The 13,832-nt window shown below is 42.4% G+C and overlaps 1 pseudogene; it reads left to right on the top strand.

Moving 5' to 3' along the window:
- The first annotated feature begins 3,328 nt into the window (after positions 1-3,328).
- LOC127429651 (olfactory receptor 10G9-like) lies at positions 3,329-3,871 on the top strand (annotated as a pseudogene).
- The last annotated feature ends 9,961 nt before the right edge of the window (positions 3,872-13,832 follow it).

Raw genomic sequence — 13,832 nt, forward strand, 5'->3', positions numbered from 1 at the left:
GTGCATTGTATTTATTTATTTTGAATCATTAAGAATTTAATTGCTTTTATGGAGGATTAATTCTTTGTAGTAAATCTGATTAACATTAATATTAAAGAGGAATAAAACTATGGATTAAAGAAGAAGGAATTTATGTGTAGACTAGCTAGAAAAAGTTTATATTTTCACAAGCAATTTTTATTTGCTTCCTATCTATACATTATTCACATAAATTTTTAGGCAACCAAAATGTTGTTCACTCATGTCTTTCTCCGTCATCAAAAGAGGATTTTTTTTTTTTTTTTTTTTTCAAAATACTTGACCTTCTAAATAAAATATTATTTCCTAATTTATACCTCTATGAATTTGGAATCCAGGTTTCCATTTTCACATGAGCATGTTGGCCTGTGATCTGAAATTGTATCTTTTTATCACTAAATGTCTTTCTTATGTGATGTCTTGGCTGTAATTTGTTTAATTTGTTTGTCTAATTAGTTTTTGTTTGCCCTGCAATACTCAATAAAATCATGCATCTACATTTTCAATTATCTGTCTCCATCAGAGCATCAATGTGTGTCTTTTGTGCCAAGAGAAAAATCTTCACTGTGATGTCATGAGTGAAAATTAAGCAGAAATGTTTCAATAAGCAACAAGGTTTAAAAAACAAACAACAACAACAACAACAACAACAAAAAACATCTCTCGTTATTTTAATTTACCATTAAGGTCTACAAATAAAAGTGCCTTTAATATCCACACTATTTAACATAAATCTTTTAATTTTGGCAAACTGACTTTAATCAAATGCAGGCATAGCTAGACTGCCCAGATGTCTAAGTTTTATCTACATTTGGACTTCAGGTTCAAAAGATATAGGTCAAAAACTGAACCCTTGTGTTGTGTTCATTTTGTGCTAACACATTTTGTGTTCCCAGGTCAAAAAGACCGGCCCACTAAGATTATTTATAAATCTCTCATATTGCATAAATTACCACAAGATATTGCACTAGATCTTTTTATCAACTTCTTTTTTAGTAATTATAACAGGTCTTGTGCTCATTTTTTATTGATAGAAGGATTCATTGAACTGAGCTTATACTGGGCCAGTGGGGGGGGGCACACCCTGCAGAACACCAAAAATAAAATAATAATAATTACATAACAAATTAATAACCACTTGCTTGATCTGAACAAAGCACAGTGAGTGTCATTTTAATGCTAAGAATCTGGACTTTACAATGCATATAGCTGATCCTACCAGTTCCTGCTTTTTAATTTGCTGACAAATAAGAACTGTTTTGTTCTCATCATTTGCAAAAATTTGTATCACAAAATTATATATAGAGTTGGTAAAACCATAAAAAAGATGAGATAGCCATGTGTTATATATAGTTGGAAAGGTCTCAATTAGTAGAATATAATGAGCAAATTTGTTTCACACAGAGGCCAAACTATAGTGAGTATAGTTGTATGAAATTCCCTTTGACACATAAATATAATAAACAGGAGTGGCTTTTTGTCGTGTTTTCCTTATTACTCCCTGAAACATACATATTACATAGACAATGACATATCATAACTTACAGCAGATTATACCGATTCATACAAGCCCCAAAATCAACATCATATGATAAGTAGATCTTGAACTCTCAAAGAGTGCACTATGGACAAAAGGATGCTCAACACGCATTGTGTGTGCATGTGTGTGTGTGTGTGTGTGTGTGTGTGTGTGTGTGTGGGTGGATTTGGGTGGTTACAAGGAATTTTTTTTTAGGTTACAAACTGGTAATTACAAGGATATTATGCTATAAATGTGGTTTATGAGGACATTTCTAGTGTTCCTATAATTCAAATCACTTAAAAAACATACTGAACAATGTTTTTTTGAAAATTCAAAGTTTTTTGTGAGGGTTAGGTTTAGGGGTTGGGTTAGGGGATAGAAGCCATAGTTCATACAGTATAAAAATCATTATGGAAAGTCCTCATAAGGATAGCCGCAACAACATGTGTGTGTGTGTCTGTGTGTGTGTGTGTGTGTGTGTGTGTGTGTGTGTGTGTACATGTCCGAGGACTTTGTGTGTGCAAAAATACATCCACATATGTGCTGATCTAAAGGACTGAGATGCTCCTGTTTCGATGTCTAATCCATTCCTTTCCAGTGGCCTGTCATTTGTGACTGGGAACACAAGTGTAACAAGGTAAAATAAAACCAAAATATTTAAAGAAAATGGTCCAGATTTGTGTCTGTGTGTGTGTGTGTGTGTGTGTGTGTGTGTGTGTGTGTGTGTGTGTGTGTGTGTGTGTGTGTGTGTTTTCAGATACCATATGTGAACAAATTTAAGGAATTTTATTCCAATAAAAAAAAAATTATAATAATAACCGACAACAATTGTAAGAATAAAAACATAAACAACATAAGGGTTGAGTTATATATAAAGTATAAGTCATGATGTAGGCCTACAACATGTTAACTGACATAAAATTGTTCACTCTGGTTAAAATTCATTGCTGTGCTATCCCTCTGACATTTTTCCACATTGTTTTATTATTATTCTTTTATTTTTTTCACATTCACAATTTTTTCCCCAAAAAAATAAACTTTAAAGTTTTAAAATGAAGCTTTATTATGTTGCTTGTTAAGGAGGTTGGTGACCTTTCACCACAACAATATACAACAGTTAATGCCTGCTTTTCAAAAAGCTCAGTAATCTACCTAAATTAAGAGATCTTGTTAAATCTATATTACCCCTTTCCTAAAGGAAGACACAGTGTGCCAATTGGCCTTCCAGTCTACTATAGTGGCAGAAGCATTTACAAAAGGCAATTGTTACATCATTTTGTTCTCTGAATGATCTCAGGGCATGTATCAGTAGATATACTCACACTGTAAAAAATGTCTGTAATTTTAACAGTAAAAACTGTAAAAATGCCACAGGAAAAAAGACGTTAATTGATTAACGAGTATTAACTGTAAAAAATACAGTAAATTTTTAAAATATATTTTAAAAATTGGACCAAATAATAAAGAAAAGCAGCCAATAAGTGCCCAACATAGATGGGAACTCCTTCAATACTGTTTAAAAATCATCCCAGGGTGATATCTCAAGAAGTTGGTTGAGAAAATGTCAAGAGTACTTGTCTGCAAATTCTAGGCAAAGGGTGACTACTTTGAAGATGCTAAAATATAACACAGTTTTGATTTATTTTGGATTTTGTTTAGTCACAACATAATTCCCAAAGTTCCATTTATGTTATTCCATAGTTTTGATGACTTTACTATTATTCTAAATGTGAAAAACAATTATAATAAAGAATGAGTAAGTGTTTCAAAACTTTTGACCGGTAGTGTATGTCTTTACATTTTTCATCAATATGGGCATTAAACACTTCTGATTGCCTTGACAGTGTCTCTGTTCACTTGGCTTTCATTTTATACTGTAAATCCATGTGATACAAAGTAATTGTTGTGACCATGGACCAGTATTTAAGTTGGCATGCAATCACAATAGCATTAATCATTTAATGGCAAGCCTCAGCATGGATTTATACCTTTGTAGCACCATTGATTATAATAGTTTTGTCATATTTTGGCATTCTTCTTGCCGTAAGCAGAATTACAACTTGGGAAGGGTGTATCAAGGCTCTGAAGACCTGTGTTTTTCACTCGTTGTTAGTCGCAGTATTTTTCCTCCCCATAGCCTGCAAAAATATTGCTGCATTCATTGTTGCTCTCTCTCCCGCTGCAAGAACCATTAGCACATCTCTGGCATATGTTATTCTACCAAGGCTAAATCCTGTCATTAATGTTTTAAACACAGCTGAAATCAAAGACTCAATTTGGAAAATGCTTAAAAAGAGATTTGCACCTATTAGAGATACTATTTTAAAATGACAGCAATATTTGTTTCATTTTATTCATTAGGAATTAAATTATCTGAATAAGGTTGCACTCTCATGTCTGTGTGAAACAACACTATTGCGTAATTGCATAAATCTCGTTTGATCCATTTACTCATAACAAACAGCATCATTATCAACAACACAAAAAGTCAACAAGCAGCTGTCAGTTAAATTCACTCTGCTACACTCTTAGCATGTAGAGAGGGCAGAAAGGAATGAATTGTGTTGGTGAACAGTGGTGATATCATAACCTCTTTATTTATCCAGCTGATTTTAAGTGTATTGAACTGCTTCTATCCTTACCCCATGACAAAACAAACAGAAAAAGACATTAAATTAACATTTTGTTTGCAATCAATACTTACTACATTGACATATTTCATGTTACCCTAAAGTTTCAGCCTCTCAAATGCTGTTAATGTAACTCATGTTTCTAAAAAAATTGTTAAATATAAAAGTCTTTATTTGCAATGTTATTAACTTTAGAATGTAAATTTGTTTGTATTTGACATTATTTAGTGGCTACCTATCTAAATTTAAATGATAATGAGCTAGTTTCACTAAACAAATTTATATGTTTACATGGTACAAAATCAACTCTAAAGCACTAAATAAGGTGCGTTTATCAAAAGAATCAATAGCTTAGCAGTACATAAAAAAACATTTGTAAGTTGACAAGCACTCTAAGGTTACAACTGTAACCCTGATTCCCTGAAGGAGGGAGTAAGAAGCTGCATCAGTAGCTGGAGCCATGGGGAGCTCCGCCCTTTACAATTATGCCAATCTATTGGCAGATGGTGCTTGGCACTCCGCCCCCAATGCACACGTCATCGAGGCATATTAGTGAGAACACAATGCCATTTTGTCAGGATTTCCTTCTGAAGGGAGGAGAGTGCATCTTCCGGACCCATACAGCGAGAAATCAGTAGTGCGGAAAGCATACACAGCATCTCGTTTTCTCCTTTCAGGAAACCAGAGTTACAGTTGTAAACTGAGCGTTCCCTTTCAAGTTGGTCATTTTGACGCTGTGTCAGTAGCTGATGCCATGGGGACCCTATACCATTGTGCCATGCTACTGATTGCATACACATGTTGCACTTCTAGCCAAGGGGTAGAAATGTGCAAACCCAAACTCCACTCATTACTGAAAAATAGGAAGGGGGGAGCACACAAACACCTTATAAAAGGTTAAGCTTAGCAATGACACTAGCACCCGGGTAGTGAACCGTTGTGTACAACACGCATTCATCTGTTTCCAATATACATCCACACTACACTGGGGAAAAGCATAATGGTCACAGACCAGTAGTCTTTGCAAAGTTGGCCCTAGCCAACTGGGTAGTGCAACATAAGCATTACACAGTGCCCAATGGACACAATGAAATCAACGCTACTTCATAGCCAAGACCTGGGAAGAAAGAGAGGAAACATCAAAGTTGTAGCATCTGGCAAAGGTGTTAGGGGAAGCCTAGCCTGCCATCAGACAAATGTCCTGTAAGGACATACCATGATCTGATCACTATGAGGAAGCCATGCCAGGCTGGACGACTGTCACAATAGGTTCACCAGCCTATGTTGGAATGCGTCCATGGTCACATCGTTGCATCTGGTCACTTGACTGATGCAGTGCCCGTCTGATAAAATGCTACAGTTTTCCAAACAGTTAGCGTGGCTAGACAGCAGCATGTTATTACAAGAGACTGGCAACTGTGTCGCCAGCATGCTGAGGTACACTTAAATTGAGCAAGCATTGGAGAGGCCTTATGTGCAACAAACCCATTGGGGTGACAGTGCTGGCCTCAGCCATCAACCCCAGAGCCTGCTGGAAACACTTCAGTGGAAGAGCTCTCCCCAGCTTGAAGCTTGTCAAGCTTTGAAGGATAGATTGAATGCGTTCGTAGGACAGATGCACTGACATGGGTCTCATACCTAAGAAGGAGACTTGCCTACTGCACACCAAGACACTCTTCACCCAATTGACTTTGAGTCCCAAACACTCCAAGTGAATGAGCAACAGTTCCCTGTGCTCTCAAGCTAGCTCTTCTGACTGTGGTAACTGCAGCCAGTCATCGAGGTAGTTTAGAACATGGAAGCTGCTCAGCCTCAGCAGATCGAGCGCCGGATTGACACACTTTGTAAATGTGCTTAGAGCTGGGGACAAGCTGAAGGGCAGGACTTTGAACTGGTAGGCAGTGCCCTTGAAGCAAATCTCAAAAAAGGCCTAAAATGAGGGGCTATCTGCACATGAAAGTATGTGTCTTTCAGATCGAGTGTAACAAACCAGTCCAGAGAACGGACATGAGACAAAATCTGTTTCTGTGTAACCATTTTGAATAGAGATCTCATAAATTTATGAATCAAACATCTCAAATCCAGAATTGGCCGAAACCCACGGTCCTTTGAGGTGATTTAGCACAATGGAACAGACTCTATTGCATCCTTGGTGAGGAGATTTTGAAACATTGAACACAAGACCTGTGTGTCCCGCACAGCTATGATGGAGGACAGAACGCTGGTGACATGAGGCCTGGCAAATGTGCAAATGTCATCACTGAAGAGGCCCTGCACTGACACCAGGACGTCGAGTAAGGAAGCTTTGTCCTTGTCGCATATCTCAGTCAAATTATTCCAAAGATGACACTCCAAGGACACTAGGCTACCCATGGAATGGGCATGGACTGGGCAGTCACCTTGGTAGCCAGAAGCGCTAGGTCAGTAGCATGGTGCAGCTCTTTAAGCAGCTCAGGATCAGGACCACTCACATCCATCTCCTTGAGCAGGTCAGCCTGGCCTGCAGACGTGTAGGCCTTGCCTGCAAGCATGGACATGATGCGACACAGTTTTGATGGAATGTCAGGATGGATTTTTCATCCCAGTGCAGAGGACAGGCAGAGATGTGCTGCTACTGACTCTTCCACCGGAGGGATCTCCACATAGCCCTTTTTCGTGGCACGGTCCAGCATGGTGAAGGCAGCTGCACCTGAAATGTATGTGCGCGCTGAGTAAGGCGCATGTCATTGTGGTGAAGGGGGCGTGATTGTGTGTCTGTCTGCGGGAGAGAGGGAATGGTGTGACTCGTCAAGCTGGTTGACATAATTTCTAACAGATGTTTCTAATTACAGTGATAGCAGAGAGACGCCTTAAAAACAGCTGAACACACCTGAAGAGAGAGAGAGAGAGAACGAGTGTGCAGCATTATCAAACTGTTTACGTTATGTGTTGAAGCTATTGAGTGTTTGTGAAGAAGTTTATGTTTATATTTGAGAGTGAATTATTGAACTGAGTGAAAAACCAGAGAGAGTGTATCTGCTGTACAGAAGGCAAGAGAATAAAAGCCTTACCCTACAGCGTGTCACTGCTCCCTATCTCCTCATTTTCCATACCCGAACCTGAAGGTCTTGTTACACTGGTGCCGCAACACGGGATCCGAAGAGACATGACGTCATGGGGTCCTCACCACTGGGCGAGGTGATCAAGACCCTCGCTGGCATCCAGCAAAACCAGCATCAAGCCCTCATTGAGCTGCGGCTGGAGCAGGAGCAGCATTCTCAAATCCTGCTCCAGGCCCAAGCTGAGGATTGACAGATGTTCCGGAGCCTGATCAGACATGAGGGGGTTGCTGCTGCGGTCCCGGAGCCCACTCCGGCTGTCCAACCAGTCACCCTCATCAAAATGGGGCCAGCCAACAATCCCGAAACATATCTTGACCTCTTTGAGAAGACAGCCAATGTGTGGGAATGGCATTATCAAATTATAAGTTAAAAAAAAAATGTAGTTATACTTTTTATGGAATAAATAGACATAGTAGATTAAAAATTATATTATTGTCACAGAATGTGTCTTGGACTAATGAAATTGTGTAGTGTGATTGTGTTGAATTTCTTTGAATTGCAATTCATTAAATTCCACTTCCTATCATTCAAATTCAACTTCCTGTGAGGCGTGGCCAGTTCAATTTAAATCCCAACTCATGAACTGAAAGGGAGTTCATTATGAAATTATTGTACAACCCTGAACAACACAATAGAAGAGCGTATTAAATGCGCAAGCTTGATAAAGGATCCACGGTGTCCACCGAAGCACAACAGTGGAAGTGGGAAAAATAATGGCAGATGCTATTTGCACCCTGGTGAAAATAATTGTGTATGCTATTTACACCCCAGTGCAAATAGTGGCAGATATTATTTGTACCCATATTTAAATACTAACATGCAGTATGGGCATCACTGCAGTGTGTTTATTGTGTTTATTTAGAGTCCCACATACACACTACATTAACCTCTACCTCTAAATCTAATCTTAACCTTACCTTAGAAAAAATAACCTTAATTTTACTACAGTAACCATGGTTTCACATGGGAACAAGATCAAACCCTTCTCTGCACTCCTCGACATTCACCGTGACTGAAATGAAATCAACATTTATATTCATTTTTATCTATTATTTTAAGTTGTATTGAAGGAAATATTATGAGTGGAAACAGGAAATTGGATGGGAAAAAGAGTGTGACAAAAAGCAGATTCAAACCGCAGTCGCTAGGACAACACTACACATGCACACGCCATCTTTATACCCCACGTCACTGCAGCGCCATCTATTGGTTAGTTTGTCATATATTTAAGTGGTTCCACCAGACTATTGGGGTGCAAATAGCTGCACTGTGTGGCAGATGCTATATATACCGGGGAGCAAATAGATGCTCCATAAAACAATCCACTCACTGTAGAGGTGCAGATTCTATATTGAAGCGTAGATTCGGGCATCCAGAATACGAGAGATATAACCTCGACCCTGAAGAAAGAAATCATGACAAAATGCCATTGTGCTCTCACTTATATGCCTGCGATGATGCGTGTGTAGGTTCTACTGGTTGTTTAGATCAGTGTTACTATCAAAAATAATTAATAATTATTTCTTTAGTTATTAATGAATATTTAAATTAAATAATAGAATCTAACTCATTAAAGCCTCATACGAGGCACCAGTAAATGTAGTGTGCTACGTTCAGGAGCGGGTTTGTTTATTAGCAATAAATAATAATTATCAAAGATAATGATCAATTATTAAAATCAATAGAACATTGATTTTAATCAATGTTAGCTCTTTTAATCCTTCACATAACAATCAAAGATAACCATCAAATTCAATTGAATATTAATTATTATCAAAGATAATCATTAATTATTAAAATCAATGGAACACTGATTAGAATTAACACTAGCTTGTTGATCCTTCAAATTCAACAATCATCAAAGATAATTATCAATTATCAAAATCAATAGAATATTAATAAGGATTAATATCGCCGGGGCACCACCCTGGAATCAGGGTCTAATAACCAGACAGTATAACGGTCTCAATATTAGATTGTTCTCTTAAGAAAATCGACATTCAAAAGGAAATAATGAAGGCTGAATCCGAGCACTGACATCCCCTGTCAGCATTTGACACAGGTGTATGCAAAACAAACCAAAACACTTCTCTTTGAAAACTAACAAAGTTTATTTATGCAGTAATATCAATTAATAATCAATATAATGCAGTCAATAAACTTCTGACTTACAACTACAAACTAAACAGTGATATGATTAGATATGGTAAACAAAATAAGCCTATAACACATGAGAGGAAGGTGTGTGTGTGAATGTGTGAATGGGTGTGTGTGTGTAAGGAGTGACGTGCACAAAATGGTGGACGTGACTCTCGTGGAGAATACGTCAGGCGAGATTTCCGGCCAGAGAATATGGCCGAGAATGTGGGCGGAGAGAAGCCGGTTAATGGCATCTACCAGTTTACCGCGTGTCTCCGCTTGTACGATAACTTAGGGACAAAGCTGAGCTTTATCACGAAGTTATCTACTAGCCAAAAGTGTGTGCGAGAATGTTTGTGAGGGGTCGCATGTGTGTGTGATTAGTATGAGAGAGAGAATAAAGTGGCGGCACCAAAGCCGGTTTCGCGATCGTGGGAGAGAAAGCAGCTGTTAGTTTATTACTCAGAGACATGGTGGATGGCTCGTAAACCTTGAGTATTATTAGCAGCAATGAGGGGACTCAGTGGTCCATAAACTGTACAAGCAATAACCTTGATACACAAGAATAACACACTATAATACTCTATCTCTGCCCAGATGTAAACCTCTTACTTGAATCGCATGAGGACGCAGGTAGAATGTGTGTTCACCTGTCGTTTGACTCCGACTCGTTTCCTAGAGGCTCGGGTGATGACGGGAGTCTGTTTCCTTGCTCTGTCAGCGAGCGGTACGGCTGCTGATTCTCGGCGGGCTGGCGGAGAAATCAGCGACGTCAACTTGATTGAAGAGGGAAGAGAAATCTTTTTTCTTCACTTCGCAAGCAAACGGATGAAGATGCGGAATTCTCGGCGGTCTCCTTCGGATCTGTTAGAGTGTTCGGTGGAACACAGAGTAATCTCAACTCATCCAGCGAGATGGAGATTGTATGGCCACAGTTTCAAGTCGGATGTTACTTCTTTGTGCCATGAGGCAACACCTGATAGCAGCGATGAGCTGCGTCTACACATGGCAAACAAAGATGCTGGAAGCAATGCCCAGATGGATCTCAGAGGTATTTCTACTCCCGATGATGTCATGGTTGAGGGGCGTTCTGTCGTTTGCCTTATCCAATAGGAGTTGAGAGTTTGATCCTTTAGAGAGCAAGGCATCATGGGATTTGTAGTCTGTTTTGGACTCCCTTTGTTTGATTTTGGCATGTTTTTATCAGTAAGATTTATGACTGTGTGTGGGCCTGCCTTTGTCTTCTATCCGAATACATGAGGCCCAACATGTGCAAAGGGGACAGAGTGTCAAGCACCATCTGCCAATAGATTGTCGTAATTGCAAAGGTCTTCAGAGATATTCAGTCCAGGAAGAAGCTCCACATAGCTTCAGCTACTGATGCAGCATCGAAGTGATCGACTTGAAAGGAAACGTCATGGTTACTGGTGTAACCTCCGTTCCCTGATGGAGGGAATGAGACGTTGGTGTCGATGTAGTGACACTAGGGGTCACTCTTGGGAGCCCGAGACACCTCTGGTCTTTGATAAAAGGCCAATGAAAATTGGCAAGTGGTATTTGCATGCCACTCCCCCGGACATACGGGTATAAAAGGAGCTGGTATGCAACCACTCATTCAGGTTTTACGCTGAGGAGCTGATATAAGGCCATTTCAGCGGGTAGTTCAGCGTTGTGGCAGGAGGGACCAACGTCTCGCTCCCTCCATCAGGGAACGGAGGTTACACCAGTAACCATGACATTCCCTATCTGTCACTCACTCGACGTTGGTGTCGATGTAGTGACACTAGGGGTCCCTATACAAAACGCCACAAGGCTGAACGGTGTTACGTGAACTGGCGGTGTGTGGTGGGCAGACTTGCTGTGTGCCTCATAGCCAGCACACCAGGTCAAGACATAACCTCCCCCAACACAGTTATGAGTGTCGAACGGCCCTTTTTGGGGACAAGTCGACTACCCAAAGATAAAGACAGGCTTAAACTAGTCGTGGCCTCTTTTCCCCTTCTCTTTTTCCACTCCCTAAAAAAGAAGGGGGATTATCCGACTGGGCCTCCAGGTCTAGTCGGGGGGTGTCCCTCCCAAGGAGAGGACACCGCGGAGACCACACCTCGCCCCAAGAGAGGGGGGGATATTTTTAAGTGGAAAAATATGTCACATGGTCTTTCCAACCAAGTGGAGAGCCTTCAAGGTAGATCCTGCCCAATGGGGGAGGAGTTACTACAAACATGGAGACTGGGGCAGAGGAGCTTTACCCAAGGAAGACGCAGTTTGCCAGCAGGGAAACAAACTAGCAGAAGATATAGATCGCATGGGGTTTAGCCTTACAGGGAACCATCACATGCAGAGCACCTACCCCAGAACAGGGCTCTTAGTTAGCGTGTGTACTGGGCCGGCAGTGAGTCTCTCCGAAAACTCGACTGCCACAGGGCTCGGAGGAAGTCAACCAGGGAACAACTTTTTTGAACACTACTGGGAATTAACGGTGCACGTCTTCAGCTCAAAAGGAGATGGAAGGCGCTATCAGCCGGCTATCCCAGGCTTATCCGCTTGTGTTGCGTGCAACTACCTGGGACGAAACCGGTTCCACCCGGAGGTTGTAGAACCTTGCAAAGGTGTTGGGTGTTGCCCAGCCTGCTGCTCTGCAAATGTCTGTAAGAGAGGCACCCCTGGCCAGGGCCCAAGAAGCCGCTACACCACGGGTAGAATGGGCTCGTAGCCCTACCGGGGGCGGCATTTTTTGGGTGAGATATGCCATGGTTATGGCGTCAACAAGCCAGAGGGTGATCCTCTGCTTGGAGACAGCGCTTCCTTTCCGCTGTGCACCAAAGCAGACAAAGAGCTGCTCAGAGACTCCAAATAGATGCGTAAAGCACGCACCGGACACAGCAACGACAGGGCTGGGTCTGCCTCCTCCTGGGGCAGCGCTTGCAGGTTCACCACCTGGTCCCTAAAAGGAGTGGTGGGAACCTTGGGCACATAGCCCGGTCGGGGTCTCAGGATCATGTGAGAATAGCCCGGACCGAACTCCAGGCACGTTTTGCTGACAGAGAACGCTTGCATGTCACCTACACTCTTGATGGAAGCGAGCGCAGTCAGGAGGGCAGTCTTCAAGGAGAGTGCCTTAAGCTCGGCTGACTGCAAAGGCTCAAAGGGGGCTCTCTGTAGACCCTGAAGAACTACGGAGAGATCCTATGAGGGAACGAGGGGCGGTCTGGAGGGATTCAGCCTCCTGGCGCCTCTTAGGAACCTGATGATCAGGTCGTGCTTCCTTAAGGACTTACCATCAACTGCGTCATGGTGAGCTACTATGGCAGCAACATACACCTTCAAGGTGGAAGGGGACAGCCTCCCTTCCAGCCTTTCCTGCAGGAAGGAAAGCACTGATCCGACTGCGCATCTCTAGGGGTCTTCGTGTCGAGAAGAACACCACTTAGCGAATAGACGCCACTTAAAGGCATACAGGCGCCTCGTAGAGGGGGCCCTAGCCTGAGTGATCGTGTCTACCACCGCGGGTGGTAGGCCACTTAGGTCTTCCGCTTCCTGTCCAGGGACCAGACATGGAGATTCCAGAGGTCTGGGTGCGGGTGCCAGAGGGTGCCCCGTCCCTGAGAAAGAAGGTCCATCCTCAGGGGAATTTGCCAGGGGGGAGCTGTCACGAGGAGTGTGAGGTCCGAGAACCACGCCTTGGTGGTTGACATATGCTACCGCTGCCTTGCTGTCCATCCGAACTAGCACATGCTTGCCCTGGATCAATGGCCGGAACCTCCGCAGGGCGAGCAGAATTGCCAGTAACTCGAGGCAGTTGATGTGCCAACGCAATCACGGACCCGTCCAGAGGCCGGTGGCTGCGTGCCCATTGCAAACAGTGCCCCAGCCCATATTGGAGGCGTCTGTCGTGACCACGACGCGTCTGGAGACCAGTTCTAGGGGAACACCTGCTAGTAGAAACGAGAGGTTGGTCCAAGCGCTGAAAAGATGGTGACAGACCGACATAATGGCCACGTGGTGTGTCCCATGGCGCCATGCCCATCTCGGGACTTGAGTCTGGAGCCAGTGCTGAAGCGGCCTCATATGCATCAACCAGAGCGGGGTGGCCACCACCGAGGATGCCATATGCCTCAGGAGCCTCTGAAAAAGTTTCAGTGGAACCGCTGTTTTCTGTTTGAACGCCTTCAAACAGGCCAGCACCGACTGGCGCGCTCGTTCGTAAGGCGCGCCATCAAGGAGACTGAGTCCAACTCCAAACCGAGAAAAGAGATGCTCTGAACCGGGAGGAGATTGCTCTTTTCCCAGTTGACCCGAAGCCCTAGTCGGCTGAGGTGTAAGAGCACCAGGTCCCTGTGTGCGCATAACACGTCTCGAGAGTGAGCTAAGATTAGCCAGTCGTTGAGATAGTTGAGAATGCAAATGCCCACCTCCCTTAAC

This window comes from Myxocyprinus asiaticus, chromosome 39, assembly GCF_019703515.2.
Source record: "Myxocyprinus asiaticus isolate MX2 ecotype Aquarium Trade chromosome 39, UBuf_Myxa_2, whole genome shotgun sequence".
NCBI lineage: Eukaryota > Metazoa > Chordata > Actinopteri > Cypriniformes > Catostomidae > Myxocyprinus > Myxocyprinus asiaticus.